A 25143-nucleotide genomic window follows, 5' to 3' on the forward strand; every position below is an offset into this window, starting at 1 on the left:
GGTTTCTCCTTAATATCTCCTACAGTAGGCACAGATAGGCCATGCCTGTCTCAGGAGGTACCACCCAGCAAAACCTTGTGCCTCATATACTTGTACCTATGCCAAATAAGAGGCAAACTCCAGCCCAACACTATAACACGACAGGAGATCACAGTGAATGTAACCAAGTATGACATCATACCCAAAGTCCTTTACATCCTGACAGAGCAGGACAAGATCCAGTCCAAGCTAGACATGCTCAAGAAAAAGGGACAGACAGAACCCTTTATTGGAACACAGAGCCTAAAACTAGCCCCCCCCAAGGATTTCTTAGAGATCACCAAGCCTTCAGCTCAGTGCAATGATGTGTCCACACCAATACCAACCTTTGGAACAAGATGAGCCCTTAGTGTAACTGGAGCCATATTTATGAACAACAAGTGGAACGCCCTGGTCCAGTTCACCGGCAGGGCCATTAATTTGGGTAAAAGACATAACAATGGGTCCCAATGGGGAAGGGGGTACTGACGCAATGCCAAGACATCTGGAACTCAGAGGTAGGAGGGCACACATGGATAGAGGGTAAGAAGAAACCCATAGTAGTCAGGAAACTGCCAATGTATTCCTTGTGTTTTAGGAGAAAATGGATGATACCCATTGGGGTGAAGGGCAATTGCAGGAGTATAACCTGTAATAATGATATGCAATGGGACACCTCCACCTTGATGGACATTACTGGCAATGCGGAGAGCACACCTCCACCCAATGCACAAATAGGTGTAGGTGGGTCAATCCCCTTCTTCACTTTGCAAACCAAGACCAACACCTGGTGGATTCAGATCACCAAGTGGGAACTGCTGAAAATGATGAACACTACCAAAGATAGCCTCAACCAATCAAAGAAGAAATGCGCACCATCCCCCTCATGATGATGAAACATATGTGCCAATATAGGTACAGCATTCTGTACCACCAGCCTCATGAATGACCTGGATAAAGCCATGCTGTCACTCACCATCCAGGCACTGCACAACCTCCAGCAGGTCATATTTAAAGCAGGAGGTGCCCCAAACATAGAATGGTTCACCGGCTGGTTTGCCTGGGTACCAAGGTGGATCACAGGCCTATGCAAGGCCTTGTTGCTAGTGGTTATAATCTTGCTCTTCCTGTTCTGTGCCCTGCAACTAATATGTGCTTGCATGAAGAAGGCTCATCAGAAAATATGGAAAATACATCTTTCTAGGATACCTAAAGCCAAGGAAAACATGCACACCACAAGCCAGAAACAGGTAACCTCTACACACAAGACACAGACACAGACAGTCAGGGCAGTAGTTGATAACTCAACTAGAGGGGGGGATGTTAACATCAGATCAATTTATAAACAGGTTCTGCTTTTAGGAGTACTGCACATCGCAGAGCAACTGTTTCCTGCGCTATCCAAATGCACAATAAAACACTTGTTTCAGTGTCACCCTTTATCAAATCAACATAACACAGCAGCCCTCTGTCCACCGCATAGCACTGTCTGTGATGGAATAACAAGAAATGGAACAGCCTCAAACACACCTGGAAGATTGCAACAGTAAATCACATATGGCACAAGGATGTCATGCCTTCGAAAGGAGTCAGGTGCACTCACTCATAAACACAACCAAAGATTCAGCACAGGACCTGTATTTGGCCAAGGGCATGATAACAGGGCAACCGGTCAGTTGCATTAATCAGATAAACCCCAAACAATGCCTAGTAGTCAGCTACACACGACACACCTGACCACCTTGACTACCTTGACTACCTAAGAATGTTACCTCCAGTCGGTATTTATCACCCATTCCATCAGGCTTGGATCAAGCATCTAACATATAATTTGTGGACTACACTAACAGTACTTCCTGCCCAAAGGGGGATTAGCTTCTCTTAATGGCCCCCACTGTACAGTATAAAAGAGGCCATGTACCCATTGCAAGTTGAATTTCAGCATGCAACTGTAAGAGATGCAGCTGCTATTTCCAGATCTTATTACTTAATTAAACGTAAACTGTTCCTGATTGCCAAGCCTCACTGTTCTACTTTTTGATAGTCAGAACCTGCTTACAACAGTTCCACCCTGAAGCATCCGTGGTGGATCAGCGCAATGAAAAATACATACATTTCGAACCTTTTTTTCTCAAATACTACTGAATGGATTTACACCAAATCACAAAAAACTCACTTTCGGACCAAATAATCTAACTTTCTGCCATATTTGGAGCAATTCTGTTTAGCATTTTTGCGGTATCATTGTTCAATGTTCATATGGAAAATTCCATGGGGAAATTTATTTTAAGACCCCCTAACCCCTTTTTCTCTGCTTCCTAAATGCCTTACCTATGGAAACATGCTTATAACTATAACTATCTAACACACATAAGAGCCCTCAGGTGCGGGGTCGCACCAGACTACTGTATGGGTGGGAACAACTATGCTAGGAGGGGGGCTGGGGTAAGTCCCTTTTAGGGACAGTTTCCCTCACACACCAAAGATGTCATGCTTCATAGTAGGGACACCTCCTTGCGTCACAAATTTAGTTGTGACGTGGGCTACAACGCCCTTGCTGCGAGGGAGTAGCTCACGGATGTTTTCAGAGAAAAGGGGTATTCATAAAACCCAATGTGAGTGTAGTGTGGGTGGAGGGAGTGTAGTGTTACCTAAACAGTGATCAATACTAGCTATGAGATAGGCCAGACACAGTTTATTATTGCTACCTGGTGCTAGGATTAAAACCAAGTAGTGGGGAGTGTAACTGCCAACATTAAAGGCAGTTGCTCTAGAAAGTGATCAACATATTTTAGTGTAGGGAGACAGCAGTTACAACAAAACTATTACAATGCATGCCATTACATCGCATGTTGTTGCAACGCAAAAGGTGTGCAGCATTGGGGAGAAGGTGTTGGATTTAACTCCAACACCTTCCCTACTGTTGCATAGACTGGAGTTGGAATAGAAAATTAATTTATTCCAACTTCCAGCGCCCCCCAAAAGAAAGTCGGAGTAAAGGTTTGCGATGTAATGGCATGCGTTGTAACGTCACCTATTCTTCCGCCTTTTGACTTACACAAGTGTCATAGCTTTCATCAGGATCTCTTAATATAGCTACTGCTACAATTGAGTGAAAAAAATTAAAGTGAAAAAATAAGGCGCGTTGCTGTGTATGTGAGTAATACTAAACTAGTGATCTGGCAGTTCAGCGGATTCACAAGTAAAACCTGCAAAAGTCTGGTATTATACCACATCTGTCCTTGGCTGATAGCCTTAGCTAGATACACCCATCCAGCCACCCAGCTCAAGCATGGAGTCGATGGCGTCTGTCTGCCGGACAGATGTGGTATAATACCTGACTAATTTCTAACTATAACGTCCCGGAAACTTATGTTTTTTAGTGAATTTCTAAGGTTTTTTAAAAAGCTAATTTCTAACTATAACTTCCCTGAAACCAATGGTTTTTTCAGTGAATTTCTAAGGTTTTTTAAATGCTAATTTCTGACTATAACGTCCCTGAAACCTATGGTTTTTTCAGTCATCTTCTAAGGTTTTTTTTAAATGCTAATTTCAAACTATAACATAGTAGTCCCGTTTGCAGAGAGGTGCAGAAAGGGGCATGGGCCTCCAACCAGCGCTCAGGAATTCGTCTGCGTAGCACTTACAGGCGGTACCAGGAGGGCTACTTGGCGACCAAAGTCCCTCAGGATTAAAGTGGACTTCATCCCCCAACCAGTACTGTGCCAGCAGGCGTGTTTGCAGAGTGGTGGAGAAAGGTGAGCGTGGCCTCCGAAGACCTCTTAGCTATCCCACTGTGTGGGACTTACTGGAGGTAACAGAAGGGGAAGTTGGCCCCCAATGTCAACCTTGGGGACCAACTACCCCTCTCATCTCCTCCAGTAAGTCCCACACAGCAGGATTGCTAAGTTCCCATAGCAGGCCACACCACCTTCCCCCACCACTCTGCAAACGCACTTCCTGGCACCCTCTTGGATGGGGATTGAAGTCCCCTACGCTGCTGGGAGTCCTTAGGGGACAACTAGACTACCTGATACCTCCAGTATGCTGACAAAAGTGTCATGGCTTTCATCAGGATCTCTATTTTAGAGTAGGTGTATGAAAGGTTATATCAGGATGTGAGGAGATGCATCACACAGTCACTGGATGATATCATCAGTGATGTCATTAGTGATGTCATTTGAGATGTCATCAGTGATGTCACTGACCATGTCATGAGTAATGTAATATGTGACGCCATCAGCAGTGCATTACAGGGGCGCGAGTTATAGTTAGCTCAACTAACTATAACAACCGAATTTCTCCTATTTTGTATGAGTGAAATGTCCAGCTAACTATAACGTCCCTGAATCCTGTGTTTTTTTCAGTAAATGTCCAAGGTTTTTAAATGCTAATTTATAACTATAATGTCTCTGAAACCTATGGTTTTTTCAGTGAATATATATTTATATATACTGTAAAACAGTATGGTATCTTAAAATTCTCATGCCATAGTTGCTGCCCACTTTAACACACCCTTCACAGCAAACAATCATCACTCCAGTACAAGCACCCATTACAAACACTTGACAAATACACATTCTTCCAGCTTCTCTGTTTAAGGTCACACAACTTCTAGAAATTTTGGTCGGACTAAGGTCATAGTCACACAAATACTCTCTCCCTCGTTTGCATGCACAATATCATGCAAAGGTTTTAAAAGAATCACTTTGTGTTTCTACATATACATATATATTATACAAGTCTTGTTAGATAAACCTAAAAACTTTTTTATTTTAATTCTAAAATCTCTGAATCTGAGTAAATTATATATAGAAATAGCATCTAAAAGATTAGATTTATTGCATAAATTCTGTTTTGATTTTTAAAAATCTCTGGTACATGCATCCCTTTGCCCCAGTTGATTTTTAGGCAACTTGAGCAGTTTCGTATGTTGATACACATTCTTGAATTGCAGGGCTTTTTATCTTTTAGTGTTTGCTAACGTTAGATATCCAGACAGAATTATAGTTTATATTGAGCGTTTTTCTAAATACTGACTCTCATCCCACATTTTCCTCTCTTAATCAGGCCCCCTGGAAATGATTTGTATTTACATTTGCTGATTACTTGTATGTTTTCTTGATAGTATAGCACATTAAGAGGCAGCTGTTCTTTCAAAGAATTTCCTGTTCTTCCAAGAACAAACGTGTTGTCCATGAAGAGGAGGTTTGAGGGATTCTGAAACTATCTTGCAGTACATTCATCACTTTATCATACATCAGGTTTATAAATGAATTGAAAGAGTTCTAGAATGTACCTTTGCTTTACTCTTTCCAATTACAAGTTTTTTGTTTGGTTACCTGTTTTGCACCATATGGAATTTTTATTGAATACTAAAACTATGGTACTGGTAATTTAGCAGATTCTTCATTAGAGTTAAAACCTGCCAATTGCACACTTTGGGCCTCATTTATTAGAAGTCACGCATCGCTGCATGAAAGCCTGAACTGGGAGAGCTAGTCCTACAGCTGTGTGTGAAATCCAGTTGGTAAATGACTTAAGGTCATTGTTTAATGTTCCAGTGAGAACCGGGGTAGTGGAGGCTAGTTGGTTGATCAGATTTGGATTAGTCATTATCTTATACAATTTCTGTAAGATAAAAGCATGTTTAGTACTGGGGGAAACAGAATCATGTATATTGAGTGTAAATTGAAATGGAAGTAAAGTATGATCCGTCCGGGATTCAATAATGGGGGTGCCAATTATTAACTGTCAAGTAATTGGAGCAGATTGGATCTAAAGTGTGTCCAGTTATATGAGTAGGTCCAGACACTAATTCTATAAGACCAACTAAAATAAGAATGTCCAAACAGGCGACTACTTCAAGAATCATCTAAAGCCTCAAGATGATAATTAAAATCAAAAAGAACAGTAAAATATGCATATTGCAATAGAAAGGGAGCCAAAGCTTCCCCTAAGGCAGTTAGAAATGAGGGTTCTGAGCCTAGTGGATGACATATAAGCTCCTTTTAGGACGTTTATATCAAAAGTACTACATTGGAATATTTAGGGAAAAATTATGGCCTGACCACCTCCACGGTATCTAAAAGAGAACTACCATACTCATAAATGCTGCTGTCAATCAGACCACTGTGTTTTATTTTTCATTATGCATAACTTTTTCATGTATCGTTTTTTCACATTTTCCTTCATATTCTTTCTCACCTTTATTCTGACAGTAGAAATTTCACCTAGGATTCCTATCTAGCTAATAAAAGTGTGCCAATCAGCAATTTATTTATTTATTTCTAAAGTTTTATATAGCGCGGACTTGATCCCGAAGGATATCAGAGCGCTTTACAATTTGAGGGAAATTAAGGTAACAGATCAATCAGTACATGAGTCAAATAGGGAACATACATAGGCATAGTAGACCTTAGATTGCTTACAGTCATAGGCAATATAGGGGCTATTTACAAAAGCATTTTGGAATACGTAAAGTAGTACTCATCCTGTACTCTTTAACGTACTCTTACATGTCAGTGATTTGCCCCAAACACTCCAAAATGTCATGTCTAGTCATCTAGGTCATAGATCCACCTCCCTACAGATCTCTTAAAGTATGAAAACAAGTTTTAGTTTTTGGAACATGGTTTCAAGAGGTTTAAATACATTCCTGTTGTTTACATTTGTCGCCAAAAATTGAGCACAGCAAAGTGTCTGTTGGAAAAAATATTTTGGCAAAATCACATGCATATTCCCCTCTAGATCTTCGGCGGTACAGACCCACGTCTTTGAATTGATACACATAAACTATTTTCTCACCGTGAGGCTATCCTACAAGAAAGGTATTTGGGTGCCTCAGTCCCACTGACGTGCTCTGTTGCTAGTTCCCAACTAGAAAGCTCAAGCTGATATCAGATTGAACCAGAGGTACGATTTCCAATGTGGTCTACTGAGCATACACTTGGGATGCAGTTAGATTGTGATCCATAGGTTGTGCATATTTTGGAAATGTATGCTTTAGCAAGACATAGATATACTACTGGAGTTGATATTTGTCCCAAATGGGAGGCACCACTCAGTTGTTTATATATCTATAGATGCATTCTCTGGAATTAAGCTTAATTATGTAGCACAGAAACCATGGGACTGAGAGGCTTCACCAAAAGTGCATTGGACCACCGTAATTCTACTTTGAACTGTGCTGTATTGAGATGACTGAAGGACGAAGGCAAAGCCAGAGGCCTCTAAGATTTGTAAGGTTACGATAACTGAGGAGGAGGGGTGGCAGGGTGGCACATCTAGATTTCCCTGAAGTGCCATTGGGTTATCAGAGGAATGGTCTTATGATGACCTTTTTGAATTTTCATGTAGAGCAAACTTGACTGGAAGGTATTGGAGCGTTCCACATAAGCTTCAGATACATTACAAATGATTGCTTTATTTTTAGGCGGTGCAGATTAAGTGATTACCCCCGAATCACAGAATGTTGAGTGGATACCAAGAATGCAGCATGGTTCACAAGTTCCAATGTCTGCTGCTCGGGCTTTAACGCCACATCCTCTCCCTGATAGATTCTAGGAATTAAGAACAAGCCAGAATTTCCAGTTGACTTCCTCGCCAGACACTCAAGCAGGCCTTCTGCTCATTTGTGTGTTTTCCTTTACTCATTTACAGACCTGTAATTGTTGAGGCTTCGTGCTACAGTTATTTGGCATTTAGTATCCATGCCTGCAAAGACCACAACATCTCTGTAAAAGTACACTTTTTAGCATTTTCAGGTAAATATTGTGAGCAAGATAACATGGGTGAGCAGTTCTGGACTTTCGCTTCCGAGAGCAACGTTGTAAAATATAGTGCAAAACTGTAAATACATAGGAATATGTGAACATGATACAAGAAAATGTGAGCGGAGCTGAGCCAAATTTGACAACACAGGGCTCCGACATTTTCAAAATGCAGGGATGCGCTGTAGTCACAAGAATGCGGCGCACCCCTGTGTTCTCCCTAGTGCTGGCGCTAACTTTAGCTGCCTAGTGCTAACGCAGGCTTCCTTTCACCATAGTGCAAGGGTGCCTGCTTTGCAGGGAATGAGTATTTATGTGCAGGAAGGTGTCCCTTTCTGCACATAAACAATCACTAATGGCCATTTGTTACTTCTGTGTGTGTTGCAGAATGCAGCACACATAGAAGTGGCAAATCGTCATTATTCAATGTTTGTTTATGTGCAGAAACAATCATTAATGGAATTTTGCTCTTTCTATGTGTGCTGCAGGATGCACCACAAACAAAAACCAAAAACGAGGAGAAATACAAGTATTTCTCTACATTTCGACATTCTAACGCCTGCTCTTGCATGGCATTAGTTTTTGGCGCTGCCTCAAATGCACACCTCCTTTGTAAATATGGAGACGGGCATATCATCACCAGAACTTCACTAAAAGTCACATTCTGGTGGCGATATCCCCTCGTAAATATGCCACTTAGTTTTCACAACATGTTTAATAGGGTAAATATGTACATGTTGAGAAGTGTCATGGCGCTCAATTGGTGGTGGAGTAGGATTTCAGGGCTGTGGTGATTATCATCCACCCGGGAAATATCCAATAGGCATCTTGGGGGGCAAATCGGACTATGCACTTTGCAATGTATCCTTAATTGATGCTCTTTTTAAAATTGGTGGGTGTCATCAGTACTGTGCTTTTCATACTGCAGCATGTATTTTCTTTGTTTATGGTGTTTTATTGTGTGTATCCAGTATCAGAATCAATGGAAGATTTTATTGCTTACTTGTGTGCACAATTCACTTTAAAATAGAGGAAGGATATATACATTACGCATGCACATGTTAAGTGGGATGTAAACACTTTTTAGGATAGTGTAGAAAACCTAAATATCTATTACATGAGCACATCTTAAGTAAAGCAAACAGTTGAATCCAAGAATGGGAAAGACTGGATCAGGGGTGAGCACAAGGGGGCAATGATGAGGGATTGATTACATGAGGGAGGCTAGGCTGAGTCAGAAGATGAACCAGAGATAGGGATTTAAGACCAGCATGAGTTTGAAAGGTGATGCTGTCAGAGACTATTGTGAGACGTTATCTGAACAAAATGGGTTCTAGCTCTTTCTGAATTTGACGAGGGGGGAAGAAGAAGACCATCCATTGATAACGAGAGGTCATGCCATAATCTAGCTGCCAGAATACAAAATGTCTGCTTACAAATGTCAGTGGCTTTTTCTACTTTTCAGTCTTGTTTAAGTTTCGCTTCAGGTGATTCAACACCCTTAAGAGAACACCACATTATCAGTGAAGTAGTCTGACGTTTTCATGATAACAGTTGTGTACGTTATCCACAACACATTTATATTCATCCTTGCAGAATGGGAGAACAAGTAGAGTTACTTTAGTGTCAGAGTAATGTGGTTAAATGTCATAGCGCACTTCGCAAATCATGTGAGGATTTGTTATTCTGGCACTAGTGGAGTTGCCATGACTTGTGGGGGTGAGGGGCTATGAAAACATTCCTGCTATCAATGTGGCTAGAAAGGAGCTAGTGTTGCACTTTGGACGTTACAAGGGGTCGAATGAAGTGATTTTGCAGAAGAGACTGACCTGATTCATAGGATCACTGGCTTACTGACTCCATATGTGTCTTGGAAGAGAAGTTTGAACTGATAGAACTCGCTAGTGATATGACGTGCTCTGGGGAGGACGCTTCTGATACCATTGAGATAAGAGAGGTTTGCATCACAGGGTGAGAATCATCCTTGCAGAGAAGTATGAACCAAGTCTTTGTGGACCTGAGGTATATTGATTACACAAACAACTGTCCAACTACTACTGTGTGAAAACATGGTAGCCTGGGTGATGTAGTTGCCAGATGGGATAATTGCATGCTTTTGGTGTACTGATGGATAGTGATCTATTGTGTACTGAGGAGGACCATCAGACGAGACACATGTATATTTAAATTGATTAACGATAGGATGGAACCCTGGTACATACAGCAGATGCTGGTACGGGTCTTTCAGAACGAAAATAGGTGGCCCAATGGAGGACATGGTGCTAGATGTCAGGACGATGAGGAGGCACAACACGTCTTTGTCAGGGATCTGTTGGATGTCATTGATGACCTGAATGGCTGGAGCTTCAGTCTTACATCTGTAATAGGAGACACATTGGTACAAGAGGATGCACTTGTGTGGGATTTTAGCTGGAAAGCAACTTGAGTGTAAATTTTATTTTGAAAATAGAGATGGATAACTGTAAACTATCTACATCATCTGTGTCCCGCTTAGATTTGTTAAGGAGGTGGAGGATGTATCATAACCAAATTGAGATGGCATGGTGCATGGACATACAGAACATTTGACTGTTCAGTGATGGATTGAGGGGCCTTCTTGACAGTTGATGTGATTTGGCTGGAGGGCATATTACTCAAGAAATAAGTTTAAGAGAGGATTACTTACTCAATATTGATGATCATTATACTTTTGAATTTGTGAGAATTCCTCATACCCTTAGGTCTGTTGAATGATATGCTGAATGCTTCAATGATGAGCTTTGTGTCTCAGACAATATTGAACTTTTGTTGTTGTGGGTGACTTGGATTGTTAGGTGGTTGCCTTATCAACCGAGATCTGCTTCAGCTATTTATTTGAGTCATGTTTCTACATGGGCATCTATGTAAAAGACTTTGGGGTGGTAGAGAGCTGTGACTTAGGGATGGAGGGACTCAATGGAAATGTCATTTACTGATTGTCTGGGGGTAGTTAAAGGTTTCATGATGGTGGTGCTCGGAGGTGTTATCTGAAAAGATCACAAAAGAATTGCTTCTATCCTTCTACCCCCGAACACACATAGATTAAAAAAATATAAAATACAGGTTTTGTATACCATTTGAATAAAATAGCAAACAAAACCATAAGGCGTTCTAGCAAGGAAAATACCTTTATTTAATGAGGCCCAATGTTTGGTTGCTAGCTTCCCCGAAGAAGGGGGCGATGTGCCCCAAGATGGAAAATATTTCAAGCAATGGAGCATTGTATGGAAAATTGCAGTGCTTCGTTGCGTGAATGAGGAACATTTGTGCAGCACCATCTCTACCAAGCGTCACATGGTGATGATATGATTGCCGGCACCCCTGCAACAACTTATTTACAAACCCCTTGCATTGCCGATGCGTACATTTTTCCCCATGTGAACGCCTTAACCGCGGCGGTTATTCTGCCGCGGTGCGGGCGTTCTAAAGAGTGGGCGGGGCTCCGTCAGCCAACCCGCGAGGTAGTGCTGGCCGACAGGAGCAGGAAAGGGGTTAAAAGTGACGCACCAGCTGCTCAAGGGGCTTGTAAATAAGCCCATGCGTGTGGTACTAGGCCAAGCTCAATAGCACAAAAATAAGGTAGCGGTTTCTCGCATATAACCTGAAACTCAAGGTACGCTGTTGAAAACAAATTCCAAAGCAAATACAACGGAGAAAAGGTAATCAATATCAAAAGGGTAATTTTGCTTAAATATAAAGTTACACCATTAGCTTTGTGCAAAATTCCATTTGCCAATTGTTTGCACCGGATTTCATCTGGCTTTAGAACTTCCTGCAAAGTCTATAACACCTGTTACCTTGGTGTTCCTATACATTTTGAAGACGTAAGCAGTGGCACAACCTGTTAACTGAAAAGCTTGTCTAAACTAAACTATCAAGATGACTGGCCAAACATAAAGATAATTGGGTGATCTGTTACACTGTTAAGTGAGCTTCAAGCAAGACATTTACTTCAAAATGTGGCTTGACATTTATTTAGCCGGTCATTCAAATGGACCCAAGCCTCTCTCTTCCCCCACCCATTCCTAACTCTCTCTATAGCTCTCTTTCCCCCTCTCCTGTCTGTCTGTCTGTCTGTCTGTCTGTCTCTCTGTCTTTCTCTCTCTCTCTCTCTCTCTCTCACACTCTCTCTGACTCTTTATCACCCGTTCTTCCTCTCTCTTAGACTCTCTCTTTCTCTCTTCTTTTTCTCTCTCTCATGCTATCTCTATTGGTCTGTAATGGAATATTGCTACACCACCGTGATCTTGTGTAAATGGCACAATCACAAGTAGGCAGTAGTTGAACATTGTCCCTTTGCCCATTCCATGGGCTGAGCCAGCTCTAATTTTTCCTGAGAAATCTCACTGTTATGCTTTGCAATACATCGATATGTGTACTCCCTCCACACTCCATCCCCAAAATACAACAGTATTCCATGTTGCTTCTTTAAGATGTAGTGACATGTTTACTTTCTTGTTTATCACTGATCACAATGTTTTGACAGTTGCCATTATGCCTGGCTATTGAATGTATTACCTGTAATTGGCACTTGTTCAAAGATATGTTGCAAATTGCTCTCCAGTTGCAGCCAAGCCTGTCATCTGATGCCCCCAGGTCGCAAGCCTGTAACAAAGACAGAACAATGTGGACCAGTGAGAGGGAAGGATGATTAGGCATTGTGTCACTCAGCTGCTTCACGTGTTTCTTCACACTGTTTGAAGTCACTTAAATAACCTGTTCTTGGAAACTTCCTTATTCTTTACTTCACAAAGCTAGTGTGCTGTCAGAATAACAAAATGGTGGCTGCACACATTCTGTAGTACAGTACCCGCTACAGTCCGGGCTTCCTAGCTTCAATCCAGACCCAACATGAATGAATGGCATCAGTGCAGGGACAGGTGCGAGCTGGGAAGTTTTTTGTGCCACAGAATTTGAATAGTTGACTTTTATTCATATACCATCAACCTGTAGAAGTTAAAACAACGTGCCACCATCTGCAACAATGTACACCTTAATTGTTGTCATTATTAAACCTAAATCCTGATTAAAAAATTATGGTTGAGCTATATTATGACCATACCAGAGATGCATAAGTGTTTCATTGTCATTTTCAATGACACCTACAGCATCTTCCACGTGATTCGGCAATATACATGCTGCATTAGTTTACTTCATTAGCCTTGAAAAAGTCCATGTACTAATTCATAGTACGGACGAAACACGTGTCGGCTGTTGTTTTATCATTTGGAAAACCACTTTTTAAGCATCAATAAAAGGAAAAGATGATATAAAAAATGAACTCTATCCATCTATTTGTCCTGTACATTAAGAGAATTTGCTGACCTCACCTGGATTTATTGTTATCTAGACTTTACATTGCATTAGTCCTGTATATACTTGCATTGTAGGATTGTGCTCTCTTGACCATTTTTGACCATTTTTGCCTATAACCTGGGAATGTGTCAGAATCCTACGCCTCCCCAGGCATAGGAGTGGCACAATGAGGAAAAATACTTTTATTTCTCCTCGTTTTTTGCTCTTTCTATGTGTGTTGCATTTTGCAGCACACTTAGAAGGAGGAAATCACCTTTAATGATTGTTTATTTGCAGGAAGGTTCCTTCCTGCACATGAACAATCATCCCTGCAACGCTGGCACTCTCGCACCATGGCTCAAGGGTGTCTGCGTTGGCGCGGCTGCTGTTTGTGCATCAGCAATGGGGAGAAGGACAGGAATGAGCCGCATCTTGTAGATACGTGTCATACCTGCCTTTTCAATTGACGCACTGCAGTGCAGCAGGAAGGCTTGTGGTGCTGACATGCATCAAAATATAATAAATGAGGCCCCTAATTCTTTCACACATCATAATCCACTATGTATGAGATGGGATCGTCTGTGTTGCACACTTACAACAGCAGAATTAGTTACCAACCAGGCTTATTGGGAAATACCAATTAGAGGCAGGACCCCCTGAATTTAATTCAGGTGTATTCTGTCATGAATACTAATTTCACACTATTCTAGTACATTTTAATATCGTAATTTATTGTAAGGCCCATGTTGTGGATTTGACTGCTTGGGTTATGGGAATCACCGTGAGGCAGCCAGACATCCTCCAGATAAGGTCGAGTCAAGAGCTCTGTTTTGCCTTACTATAAATTCATGCTGTATACTAACGTGTGCATTGAGTCACTGACTTTTTAGTCTGCCTTTTAGCTGTAAATAGACACATTTAAAGATTTTTTATTTTGGCAAGTGCTTCTCTGTGATGATTAAGCTCTCTAAAAACAAAATATATTGTTTTTTTCAGAATGATAGACCATCAACACTTCCTCATGGTATACTATGTATTTATAATAGTACATTGTTTTTATAAATTGTGTTTTTGACCGCAGTTTTATAGCGTTAGAATATCTTCCAGCAGACAAGGGTCACCCAGCAGCAGCTAAATAGGTGCTTTGTATACCTGGGCATTGGGATATTCTCTTGCTTTTAGAAAAGTAAAGTGCTTCTTTGAGTGGTGGATAATATCTCTTATTTACGACACGTTTTCTCTGGGGTACCCCGCAGACAAGATTTTGACAACCTACATAACTGCTATTATTTACAAGAAGAGCCCTCAAATCACTGTGAACCACTTGATCGCATTGTTTGCTGAACGACCGATTGCTGCAGCATCACCACCTCTTTTAGACACACCGAGGCTCCACAGCGGGTGATTGCCTGCACCACTAAGTCATGCTAGCATGTGACATATGAGTCAATGGACCTTACAGGTGATGCAACCACATGAGACGCGCGCATGACACTCACTTCCTTTTTCCTTTCGATGCTGGATTTTTCAGTCCCAGTTACTAATAAACATGTCATCTGTGTAAAGCCTCAATGAATGACTGAATGAATTAATTTAATATTTGTGGATATAAACATTTGCCTAAATGCATCATAGTGCTCAAACCACAAACACTCTCAGTGAAAAAATTAACAGGAGATCTTGCGCTCGCTCCTAAGAGCACAGTGGTCATCAATCTTGTGCAAACAGAGGTGAAAAGTACTCTATAGCAAGGGCATGACAGAAGAGATGTAATGACTCCCTCGCCGATATTTCAAGAATTGAGAAACTGCCAGAAGGAGAAACAAACCTGGATGAAGGGGGCATTTGAGTATGTATCTGGTCGGCATAGCCCAAGAGATGGCTGGACTGCGGTGCTTAATTTGAACCGGCGGCTGAATGTTGGGCTTTCTAGCACTCTTATTTTGCATCTGGCCCTTATTTTTCCTCAATAAATTGAAATCCAGAGCTACAGAGAGAAACGCATAAAAGGGAAAAAAAGAATAACGGATAAACCGTTTCAAATGGAGAAAGGAGGGGTGAAAAAGGACCTGCAACAGTGAAATAAAGAGACAGGGAACATATGATGGTGGATTGAAGAGGCATGATGTGGAATCAACAGAATCAAGACTATGCCGCATTGGCTTTTGGCACCCCTACCATCAGTAGCACCAGTTGTGGGCATCTGAACAAAACTTTGGACACCATGACTTATTTTTGTTAGGTCTCGTGACCTATCAATGCGCATGCGCATTGAGAGAAGCGAGACTATAGGGCTTTAAACAAAGTTTACCTAACTGTGGCGATTTGGTGCTGTGCCCGTGGCTTTTAGGTCAATGCGCAAGCGCATTGACCTAAAATGCGCGTGCACATCACCAAATCGCCGTCTGTTCCCTCAGCCGCACTCCTCCCACACCTTTGAAGTGAAGCTTAGCTTCACTTCAAAGGCCCCGGCTGCTTCACACCCTCATGCAGCTCTCCCCGCTCCGCCCCTCCCCTGCCCGCCGTGTGCATTTCTCCTCCCCCCCTCCCCACAGCAATGCCCTCTGTCTTGTTTCCTTTCTTGTTTTTCTTTCAGGTGAGATATCTTTTCCATCATTTGCGATAATACAGTTCTCATATGCATTTTTTAATTATTAGCAGCATATACACAGGCGCCCCTTCGGCGCTTTTGCTCTCAACCCTACTATCCTGTCAGCCGCATCTCTATAAGTTACTCGAAGCATGGCCTGACATGTGCACAGCTTATTCCGGCACCACCATCCTGCCAGACGCTTCTGCTTAGTTCGCCCACCGCATGGCCCTATTTGTGCACATTTTACTTTCGTGCATACCCTTACCCGCAGCCTCTCCTTCCCCACTTCTGCCTTTTCGGGTCTCGCGCTCACCGCAGACCCCTTCACATGGCTCACACCCACCTTTTTTTCAGGTTACCATGCCATTCCCCACCTATCCCCCAGTCATTTCCGGGTAGGACGCGTGCACCCAGTGGACTCTCGGCCTTGGCCCGCTTATTCTGCCAGCCGCTTCTGCTTTGGTCGCCCACCGCATGGCCCCATTTGTGCACATTCACTTTCGTGCACACCCTTACCCGCAGCCTCTCCTTCCCGACTTCTGCCTTTTCGGGTCTCACACTCACCGCAGACCCCTTCACATGGCTCACACCCACATTTTTTTCAGGTTACCATGCCAGGTTACCTCACTCACCCTCAACCCCTCACCCTCACTCACCCTCAACCCCTCACCCTCACCCTCACTCACCCTCCCTCACCCTCAACCCCTCACCCTCACTCACCCTCACCCTCACTCACCCTCAACCCCTCACCCTCACTCACCCTCAACCCCTCACCCTCACTCACCCTCACTCACCCTCACCCTCACTCACCCTCAACCCCTCACCCTCACTCACCCTCACCCTCACTCACCCTCACCCTCACTCACCCTCACCCTCACTCACCCTCACTCACCCTCACCCTCACTCACCCTCACCCTCATTCACCCTCACCCTCACTCACCCTCACTCACCCTCACCCTCACTCACCCTCAACCCCTCACCCTCACTCACCCTCACCCTCACCCTCACTCACCCTCAACCCCTCACCCACCGTCAACCCCTCACCCTCACTCACCCTCAACCCCTCACCCTCAACCCCTCACTCACCCTCACTCTCACTCACCCTCACTCACCCTCAACCCCTCACCCTCACTCACCCTCACCCTCACTCACCCTCACTCACCCTCAACCACACACCCTCACCCTCACTCACCCTCACCCTCACTCACCCTCAACCCCTCACCCTCACCCTCCCTCAACCCCTCACCCTCACTCACCCTCAACCCCTCACCCTCACTCACCCTCACCCTCACCCTCACTCACCCTCACTCACCCTCACCCTCACTCACCCTCACTCACCCTCACCCACCCTCACCCTCACTCACCCTCACCCACCCTCACCCTCACTCACCCTCACTCACCCTCACTCACCCTCACCCTCACTCACCCTCACCCCCTCACTCACCCTCACTCACCCTCAACCCCTCACCCTCACCCTCACTCACCCTCAACCCCTCACCCTCACTCACCCTCAACCCCTCACCCTCACCCTCACTCACCCTCACCCTCACTCACCCTCAACCCCTCACCCTCACTCACCCTCACCCTCACTCACCCTCAACCCCTCACCCTTACCCACCCTCACCCTTACTCACCCTCAACCCCTCACCCTCACTCACCCTCACCCCTCACCCTCACTCACCCTCAACCCCTCACCCTCACTCACCCTCAACCCCTCACCCTCACTCACCCTCACTCACCCTCACTCACCCTCACCCCACCCTCACTCACCCTCCCTCACCCTCACTCCCCACCCTCACTCAACCTCACCCTCACTCACCCTCACCCACCCTCACCCTCACCCTCACTCACCCTCAACCCCTCACCCTCACTCACCCTCACTCACCCTCAACCCTCCACCCTCACTCACCCTCACCAACCCTCACCCTCAACCCCTCACCCTCACTCACCCTCAACCCCTCACCCTCACCCACCCTTAACCCCTCACCCTCAACCCCTCACTCACCCTCACTCTCACTCACCCTCACTCACCTCACTCACCCTCAACCCCTCACCCTCACTCACCCTCACCCACCCTCAACCCCTCACCCTCACTCACCCTCACTCACCCTCAACCCCTCACCCTCACTCACCCTCAACCCCTCACCCTCACTCACCCTCCACCCCTCACCCTCACTCACCCTCACCCTCACTCACCCTCACCCTCACTCACCCTCACCCTCACTCACCCTCACCCACCCTCACTCACCCTCACCCTCACTCACCCTCACCCTCACTCACCCTCACTCACCCTCACTACCCTCACCCTCACTCACCCTCAACCCCTCACCCTCACTCACCCTCAACCCTCACCCTCACCCTCACTCACCCTCAACCCCTCACCCTCAACCCCTCACTCACCCTCACTCTCACTCACCCTCAACCCCTCACCCTCACCCTCACTCACCCTCACTCACCCTCACCCTCACTCACCCTCAACCCCTCACCCTCACTCACCCTCACCCTCACTCACCCTCAACCCCTCACCCTCACTCACCCTCAACCCCTCACCCTCCCTCACCCTCCCTCACCCTCACCCTCCCTCACCCTCCTTCACCCTCCCTCACCCACCCTCACTCACCCTCACTCACCCTCACCCTCCCTCACCCTCACTCACCCTCACCCACCCTCACTCGCCCTCAACCCCTGACCCTCACTCACCCTCACCCCTCACCCTCACTCACCCTCAACCCCTCACCCTCAACCCCTCACTCACCCTCACTCTCACTCACCCTCACTCCACCCTCAACCCCTCACCCTCACCCTCACTCACCCTCAACCCCTCACCCTCACTCACCCTCAACCCCTCACCCTCACTTACTCACCCTCACTCACCCTCACCCTCACTCACCCTCAACCCCTCACCCTCACTCACCCTCACTCACCCTCACCCTCACTCACCCTCACTCACCCTCACTCACCCTCACTCACCCTCACCCACCCTCACTCACCCTCCCTCACCCTCACCCTCACTCACCCTCACCCTCACTCACCCTCACCCACCCTCACCCTCACCCTCACTCACCCTCAACCCTCACCCTCACTCACCTCACTCACCCTCAACCCCTCACCCTCACTCACCCTCACCAACCCTCACCCTCACTCACCCTCAACCCCTCACCCTCACTCACCCTCATCCCCTCACCCTCACCCACCCTCAACCCCTCACCCTCAACCCCTCACTCACCCTCACTCTCACTCACCCTCAACCCCTCACCCTCACTCACCCTCACTCACCCTCACCCTCACTCACCCTCAACCCCTCACCCTCACTCACCCTCACCCTCACCCTCACTCACCCTCACTCACCCTCAACCCCTCACTCACCCTCACTCACCCTCCACCCCCCTCACCCTCACTCACCCTCACCCTCACTCACCCTCACCCTCATTCACCCTCACCCTCACTCACCCTCACTCACCCTCACCCTCACTCACCCTCAACCCCTCACTCACCCTCACTCACCCTCACCCTCACCCTCACTCACCCTCACCCTCACTCACCCTCAACCCCTCACCCACACTCAACCCCTCACCCTCACTCACCCTCAACCCCTCACCCTCACCCACCCTCAACCCCTCACCCTCAACCCCTCACTCACCCTCACTCTCACTCACCCTCAACCCCTCACCCTCACTCACCCTCACTCACCCGCACCCTCACTCACCCTCAACCCCTCACCCTCACTCACCCTCACCCTCACCCACTCACCCTCACTCACCCTCAACCCCTCACCCTCACTCACCCTCAACCCCTCACCCTCACTCACCCTCACTCACCCTCACTCACCCTCACCCACCCTCACTCACCCTCCCTCACCCTCACTCACCCTCACCCTCACTCACCCTCACCCTCACTCACCCTCACCCACCCTCACCCTCACCCTCACTCACCCTCAACCCCTCACCCTCCCTCACCCTCACTCACCCTCAACCCCTCACCCTCACTCACCCTCACCAACCCTCACCCTCACTCACCCTCAACCCCTCACCCTCACTCACCCTCAACCCCTCACCCTCACCCACCCTCAACCCCTCACCCTCAACCCTCACTCACCCTCACTCTCACTCACCCTCACTCACCCTCACTCACCCTCACCCCTCACCCTCACTCACCCTCACCCACCCTCAACCCCTCACCCTCACTCACCCTCACTCACCCTCAACCCCCTCACCCTCACTCACCCTCCACCCCTCACCCTCACTCACCCTCACCCTCACTCACCCTCACCCTCACTCACCCTCACTCACCCTCACCCTCACTCACCCTCACCCTCACTCACCCTCACCCACCCTCACTCACCCTCACCCTCACTCACCCTCACCCTCACTCACCCTCACTCACCCTCACTCACCCTCACTCACCCTCACCCTCACTCCTCACCCCTCACCCTCACTCACCCTCAACCCCTCACCCTCACCCTCACTCACCCTCAACCCCTCACCCTCAACCCCTCACTCACCCTCACTCTCACTCACCCTCAACCCCTCACCCTCACCCTCACTCACCCTCATCACCCTCACCCTCACTCACCCTCAACCCCCTCACCCTCACTCACCCTCACCCTCACTCACCCTCAACCCCTCACCCTCACTCACCCTCACCCTCCCCCACCCTCACCCTCCCTCACCCTCCCTCACCCTCACCCTCCCTCACCCTCCTTCACCCTCCCTCCCTCACCCACCCTCACTCACCCTCACTCACCCTCACCCTCACTCACCCTCACTCACCCTCAACCCCTCACCCTCACTCACCCTCACCCACCCTCACCCTCACTCGCCCTCAACCCCTGACCCTCACTCACCCTCAACCCCTCACCCTCACTCACCCTCAACCCCTCACCCTCAACCCCTCACTCACCCTCACTCTCACTCACCCTCACTCACCCTCACCCCTCACCCTCACCCTCACTCACCCTCAACCCCTCACCCTCACTCACCCTCAACCCCTCACCCTCACTCACTCACCCTCACTCACCCTCACCCTCACTCACCCTCAACCCCTCACCCTCACTCACCCTCACTCACCCTCACCCTCACTCACCCTCACTCACCCTCACCCACCCTCACTCACCCTCACCCACCCTCACTCACCCTCCCTCACCCTCACTCACCCTCACCCTCACTCACCCTCACCCTCACTCACCCTCACCCACCCTCACCCTCACCCTCACTCACCCTCTACCCCTCACCCTCACTCACCCTCACTCACCCTCAACCCCTCACCCTCACTCACCCTCACCAACCCTCACCCCTCACTCACCCTCAACCCCTCACCCTCACTCACCCTCAACCCCTCACCCTCACCCACCCTCACCCTCACCCCTCACCCCCACTCACCCTCACTCTCACTCCACCTCAACCCCTCACCCTCACTCACCCTCACTCACCCTCACCCTCACTCACCCTCAACCCCTCACCCTCACTCACCCTCACCCTCACTCACCCTCACTCACCCTCAACCCCTCACTCACCCTCACTCACCCTCACCCACCCTCACCCACCCTCACCCACCCTCACCCTCACTCACCCTCACCCCTCACTCACCCTCACCCTCATTCACCCTCACCCTCACTCACCCTCACTCACCCTCACCCTCACTCACCCTCAACCCCTCACCCTCACTCACCCTCACCCTCACCCTCACTCACCCTCACCCTCACTCACCCTCAACCCCTCACCCACCCTCAACCCCTCACCCTCACTCACCCTCAACCCCTCACCCTCAACCCCTCACTCACCCTCACTCTCACTCACCCTCACTCACCCTCAACCCCTCACCCTCACTCACCCTCACCCTCACTCACCCTCACCCTCACTCACCCTCAACCCCCTCACCCTCACCCTCACTCACCCTCACCCTCACTCACCCTCAACCCCTCACCCTCACCCTCCCTCAACCCCTCACCCTCACTCACCCTCAACCCCTCACCCTCACTCACCCTCACCCTCACTCACCCTCACTCAGCCTCACCCTCACTCACCCTCACTCACCCTCACCCACCCTCACCCTCACTCACCCTCACCCACCCTCACCCTCACTCACCCTCACTCACCCTCACTCACCCTCACCCTCACTCACCCTCACCCCCTCACCCTCACTCACCCTCACTCACCCTCAACCCCTCACCCTCACCCTCACTCACCCTCAACCCCTCACCCTCACTCACCCCTCAACCCCTCACCCTCACCCTCACTCACCCTCACCCTCACTCACCCTCAACCCCTCACCCTCACTCACCCTCACCCTCACTCACCCTCAACCCCTCACCCTCACCCACCCTCACCCTTACTCACCCTCAACCCCTCACCCTCACTCACCCTCAACCCCTCACCCTCACTCACCCTCAACCCCTCACCCTCACTCACCCTCAACCCCTCACCCTCACTCACCCTCACTCACCCTCACTCACCCTCACCCACCCTCACTCACCCTCCCTCACCCTCACTCACCCTCACCCTCACTCCACCCTCACCCTCACTCACCCTCACCCACCCTCACCCTCACCCTCACTCACCCTCAACCCCTCACCCTCACTCACCCTCACTCACCCTCAACCCCTCACCCTCACTCACCCTCACCAACCCTCACCCTCACTCACCCTCAACCCCTCACCCTCACTCACCCTCAACCCCTCACCCTCACCCACCCTCAACCCCTCAACCCTCAACCCCTCACTCACCCTCACTCTCACTCACCCTCACTCACCCTCACTCACCCTCAACCCCTCACCCTCACTCACCCTCACCCTCACTCACCCTCAACCCCTCACCCTCACTCACCCTCAACCCCTCACCCTCACTCACCCTCAACCCCTCACCCTCACTCACCCTCAACCCCTCACCCTCACTCACCCTCCACCCCTCACCCTCACTCACCCTCACCCTCACTCACCCTCACCCTCACTCACCCTCACCCTCACTCACCCTCACCCTCACTCACCCTCACTCACCCTCACCCTCACTCACCCTCACCCTCACTCACCCTCACTCACCCTCACTCACCCTCACTCACCCTCACCCTCACTCACCCTCAACCCCTCACCCTCACTCACCCTCACCCCTCACCCTCACCCTCGCTCACCCTCAACCCCTCACCCTCAACCCCTCACTCACCCTCACTCTCACTCACCCTCAACCCCTCACCCTCACCCTCACTCACCCTCACTCACCCTCACCCTCACTCACCCTCAACCCCTCACCCTCACTCACCCTCACCCTCACTCACCCTCAACCCCTCACCCTCACTCACCCTCACCCCCTCACCCTCCCTCACCCTCACCCTCACCCTCCCTCACCCTCCCTCACCCTCCCTTCACCCTCCCTCACCCACCCTCACTCACCCTCACTCACCCTCACCCTCACTCACCCTCACTCACCCTCAACCCCTCACCCTCACTCACCCTCACCCCTCACCCTCACCGCCCTCAACCCCTAACCCTCACTCACCCTCACCCCTCACCCTCACTCACCCTCAACCCCTCACCCTCAACCCCTCACTCACCCTCACTCTCACTCACCCTCACTCCACCCTCAACCCCTCACCCTCACCCTCACTCACCCTCACCCACTCACCCTCACCCTCACTCACCCTCAACCCCTCACCCTCACTCACCCTCACCCTCACTCACCCTCAACCCCTCACCCTCACTCACCCTCACTCACCCTCAACCCCTCACCCTCAACCCCTCACCCTCACTCCACCCTCACCCTCACTCACCCTCACCCCTCACCCTCACTCACCCTCACTCACCCCTCACCCTCAACCCCTCACCCTCACTCACCCTCACCCTCACCCTCACTCACCCTCACTCACCCTCAACCCCTCACTCACCCTCACTCACCCTCACCCACCCTCACCCACCCTCACCCTCACTCACCCTCACTCACCCTCACCCTCACTCACCCTCACTCACCCTCACCCACCCTCAACCCCTCACCCTCACTCACCCTCAACCCCTCACCCTCACTCACCCTCAACCCCTCACCCTCACTCACCCTCAACCCCTCATCCTCACTCACCCTCAACCCCTCACCCTCACTCACCCTCAACCCCTCACCCTCACTCACCCTCACTCACCCTCACTCACCCTCACCTCACCCCTCCACTCTCACCCTCTCTCACCCTCACTCACCCTCACTCACCCTCACCCTCACTCACCCTCACCCTCACTCACCCTACCCTCACTCACCCTCACCCTCACTCACCCTCACCCTCACTCACCCTCACCCTCACTCACCCTCACCCACCCTCACCCTCACCCTCACTCACCCTCACCCTCACTCACCCTCAACCCCTCACCCTCACTCACCCTCACCCTCACTCACCCTCACCCACCCTCACTCACTGTCACTCACCCTCAACCCCTCACCCTCACTCACCCTCACCCACCCTCACCCTCACTCACCCTCACTCACCCTCACCCACCCTCACCCTCACCCTCACCCTCACCCTCACTCACCCTCACTCACCCTCAACCCCTCACCCTCACTCACCCTCACCCACCCTCACCCTCACTCACCCTCACTCACCCTCAACCACTCACCCTCACCCACCCTCAACCCCTCACCCTCAACCCCTCACTCACCCTCACTCTCACTCACCCTCACTCACCCTCAACCCCTCACCCTCACTCACCCTCACCCTCACTCACCCTCAACCACTCACCCTCAACCCCTCACCCTCACTCACCCTCAACCCCTCACCCTCACTCACCCTCAACCCCTCACCCTCACTCACACTCAACCCCTCACCCTCACTCACCCTCAACCCCTCACCCTCAACCCCTCACCCTCAACCCCTCACCCTCAACCCCTCACCCTCAACCCCTCACCCTCAACCCCTCACTCACCCTCACTCTCACTCACTCTCACTCACCCTCAACCCCTCACCCTCACTCACCCTCACTCACCCTCAACCCCTCACCCTCACCCTCACTCACCCTCAACCCCTCACCCTCAACCCCTCACCCTCACTCACCCTCACCCTCACTCACCCTCAACCCCTCACCCTCACTCACCCTCAACCCTCACCCTCACCCTCACTCACCCTCACAACACATATTGTGTTACAATAGGTGTCACATTTGCGAAAGATAAAACTATTGGCATTGTAAATAACAAAGCTATTAATTTCGCTATTTTCAAAACAAGCACATAAATAAAAAATGTGTCCTTTACAATACCAATAGCTCAAACTTTCCTAATGCGAGACCTATTGCATTGCTGTGCTTCTCTCCCCTGCTGCACTCTCCTGCTCTCTAGAGATGTGGCCTAACGACCAGAGCTGCCATCTAAGTGACGTAAATACAAAACATGTTCCATTCCAAATGCTATAGGTGTCACATTCGCGAAAGTTATAACTATTGGCATTGTAAATGACAAAGCC

This window comes from Lissotriton helveticus, chromosome 4_1 (genome assembly GCF_964261635.1).
Source record: "Lissotriton helveticus chromosome 4_1, aLisHel1.1, whole genome shotgun sequence".
Lineage (NCBI taxonomy): Eukaryota > Metazoa > Chordata > Amphibia > Caudata > Salamandridae > Lissotriton > Lissotriton helveticus.